A 4,319-nucleotide genomic window follows, 5' to 3' on the forward strand; every position below is an offset into this window, starting at 1 on the left:
ACTGCGGTCATGCTGGAGCATCACCTTCAAGGGTTTTAGTCGAACAAATCGACCCCGGGACTTATTTCATAAGCCTAGTACTTATTCTTTCGGACTTTTGAAGAACCACTAAGTTAAGGAGACGTGAACACACTAACACCGGTTGTCAAGCGGTGATGGGGGGCACAAATACAGACACCAAGACGCGGACACATTGATACACACGCACACATACGACAGGCTTCTTTCAGTTTCCGTCTACCATATCCACTCACAAGGCTTTTGTCGGCCCGAGGCTGTAGAAGACAGTTACCTAAGGTGTCATGCAGTGGGACTGAACCTAGATCCACACAGCCACGTCTGTGCCATATATGTATATATATGCTTATACATATACTACATATATATATATATAAGATAACTCATATTTAGTACAACGAACATTAAAAACAATGGCTAATCGTAAATAATTATATGTCAAGGAAAGATAAAACAAACTCAATGACTAATAATATTTTAATGATTTTGGTTAGTACGGAAGACAACTCCAAAATATTTCGGTCGTATTGCGTCGCCTCAGTAACTCATAGATTTCGCCGTACTTGCAGAAGTGGTGATAAGAGAAACATTAAGCATATGTTTAACATTACACCCTAAAATGCATGAACAATGAGCATATTCTCAGAAACAGTCAGACATATTTACACTTATCAAATGTAGACGTGCTAGGGCGGCCATTTAGAGCGAAAAGTTTTCAATTCATCGTCTACAGATGCAAGTAAATAGTAAATTGACCAGGACAGGATTAGATCTGTTCAAGAATTTTTTAAGTCTATTGGTCAGGATATACTAAAAGTAACGGTAGTTTGGCAACATTCCACAATACTTCGGCGTTTGCAAGAAACCAAATACAATATTGTAACTAATGCACACGTGTATTTGTAACAGATCTGTCTGTCTCTGTCTCTCTCTTTCTCTCTCTCTTCCTCTCTCTCTTCCTCTCTCTCTTTCTATCTCACTTTCTCTCTCTCTCCTTTTCTGCATACGTCTGTGTGATTCTCTCCCTCCATCTCTTTCCTCGGCGACAATGAAGTGCTACTGTTAAACATGTTAGCTATAAATTAAATTAAAAAGAGAATTGATTGTTTTTATCAATTAAAATATCATATGCACTCTTTTGTAAATACGTATGTATGTTTGCACGTAAATATCTGGTTGTTGCTATGTACTAATGTTTATCATTCCCCATCTCTTTATGTGCCCATGTGTGAATATTTATGCGTTCTAAAAATACATCATACATTTACAAGCGTATATTACACACACACACACATTTCCGCACAGAGGCACATATACAAACTTTATATATATATATATATATATATATATATATATATATATATATATATATATATATATATATATATATATATATGCATTGCATGCATGTATGCATAAATACATACGTACATATATATCCATGCATATATATATATATCTATCTATATATATATATATATATATATATATATATATATACACATACATGCATACATACATGCATTTCTATAGAGACCCGTTGTATATATGTGTGTGTGTGTGTGTGTGTGTTTATTTGTGCCTGTGTTTGCCCTCTGCCTGTTTGAAACCGGTGTTTGTGTGTTTCTGTCCCCGTAACCTAGCGGTTCGGCCAAAGATATCTACAGAATCAGTACCAGGCTTTTAAAAAAAGTACTGGGGTCGATTCATTCGACTAAAATTCTTTAATGCGGTGTCCCAGCATTGTCGCAGTTTAATGATTGAAACAGGTAAAAGATACACTGGTTCAATAAAGAATAGTGATGTGTTAGTCAAAGATAGTGAAGAATCCTATCTCAAACAAACGTTGCTTGAGATTGAAGATGAACTCAGACACTCCCATGAAAAGAAGAGGACAGAAAAAGAAGACTGTAAGGATAGAAAAAGAAGGCTATAAGAAATGTAAAGACAAACCCTAAAGCCTTCTATAGATTTGCAAAAGTGTCTGCTTCTGTACGGTACAAGATAGGGCCAATATTCGAAGAAAATAGCTCACTGATTGCAAACCCCAGTGGACAAGTGAAATATTGAATGTTCAATACAAAAATGTTTCCACACCTCTGTTGTGACACTTGCAAATAATTATGACTGATGAGTTCTTTAGCATCACAGCTTTACACTAGAAGACATAGCGATTATCCATTACATAGAAATAGAAGAAACTGAGGAAATGAGCTTAAACTCAGTCACAGGCTCTGATGGAGTCTCAACAATCCTCCCAAAGAAATGCAAAGGAGCTCTAGCAAGACCACTACAGATCCACTTCCAAAACTTCTTTCAAAATGGGAAGCTTCCCAGAAAGTCAAAGGAAGGCATAACATGTAGGAGGTAGCAGAGCGGATGTTAAAAATGGTAGGCTTGTTTCACTAACCTCACATGCCTGCTAAATCATGGAACTCAAACTCAGGAGGAAGTTGATCACATTCCTAGAAGATAATGACTTGTTCCCTTGCAAATGCCTTTGATAACGTTGATCACAGGATATGTCACAAGCTACAGAGACTTTGCGTTATATTCGTGCTCAGTTCTTCCTAGTTGTTAAATTACAGGGACGTATGTTCATGGCTTCGACTATATGTTGAATGGTTTACAACTAGAAAATCTTTTTATGGAACTTAAAGGCAATTAAAGCCAATTTTCACTTGATGTAGAAGTAACTTTTAGAAGTTATTTTCTTCATATCTAGTAATTTTTGGATATGTAGAATATACTACCTTATTAATCATGATTGTGTTTCTGTATTCATCATATTTCCGGGGGATAAAATGATAACTTGAGTCTGACTAATCGTACTAGAACAACTAAGTTGAGGAAGTTAAAAATTTCTTCCTGTCCACCGTAAAAAAAACAAAAAAAAACATAATAAAATGCAGTTCTGGTGCTTGTGTTAATGTTTGGTGCAAATGGAAACATATATGCTGAAATAACTTGAATCTAGTCTGAAAGCGGACAACAACATGAATAGGAATTCGTCCTTCATTAGAAATCGATAGAAAGAAAGACTACAATTCTTCTCCGAGATCAACACCTTTGGTCAGTCCATCTCCACGTGCTGTGTGTATTGCTGATTCCATCAATTAGAATTCAAAAGTCGAAATGCTAGATACGGTCTGCTCATCTCAATCATCATTCTTCGCCAATGTCTGGAATTCCTATATAAATATCTATCTTAGATATCAGAAGATTGGTGCAAAATTATTTTTTTCTTACAAAAGCCGATTCACCGTCATCGCATCAAAGGCAAAACTTATGCCCGAAACTGAATGCAAGATGGATTCAACTAAAAGGTGTTCCTTGCCCCAAATTATGAGATATATCAGAAGTTCAGTGATGTTTGGGGGCGAGTTCTCGGCCATAAATACTGGTTCTCTTGTTCCAGTTGAAAGTAGAATGAACGAGTATAATTATGTCGAGATCTTGGAAAATGTGTTGATGAAAATGTCATTAAATTGACAACTTGTTCATGATAGCGTTTAATACTGTTCTGCAATGTCGGTCAAAGATTGGATGAGTGCAAAAATCTCTTTTAAAAAAAAAAGGACTAAATAATGGAATGCAGTCAGTTGGTCAGTTCATTAAACTGGATTTAAATTGCATATAAAAGTTATAGCGTTTAATTAAGCGTGATGTTCGATATCAAAATCACCAAAATATGCAACATTTGATTGCAATCACCAATTTGTCTTGGAAGACATTTTAATTGGAAGAATGTATTAAATTAGAAAGGAATATACCTTAAAATAAAGAATTATGCTACAAAATATTGACTTTTACAATTAATGTATATCATAATAATATACAATAAAATAAAAATGCACTTCTATGTCTGGCAAAATGGGCCGTAATTGTGTTTAAGAGTCGTAAAAACTGAATTATTTGGATAATTGGTTTGATAGTAGAGATAACAGTGAAGAAATGATTTCCATTTCATTTGCTATAATACAAAATAGCAAACAAAGAGCTCCGTGCAAAATAATCAGAGTGGTCCATCATGTACTTGTTTGCATTGAGTACGTTTATGTGTTCTTTCTACATTCATATATATATATATATATATAAATTAATATAAACAGCCAAGGGCAATGTGATACCATAACGGAAAAATTCAATCGTCACTAAGTGTGACTAAGAATACTCTTAATGATGTAGGAGGAGCGCAGAGTACATACACACATACTGTAGGTATCGCAAGTGACGACTGCTCGAACGGCGCATGATCGTCTAATTTCCTATGCCAGCATATATATATATATATATATATA

This window comes from Octopus bimaculoides, chromosome 4 (genome assembly GCF_001194135.2).
Source record: "Octopus bimaculoides isolate UCB-OBI-ISO-001 chromosome 4, ASM119413v2, whole genome shotgun sequence".
Taxonomy (NCBI): domain Eukaryota; kingdom Metazoa; phylum Mollusca; class Cephalopoda; order Octopoda; family Octopodidae; genus Octopus; species Octopus bimaculoides.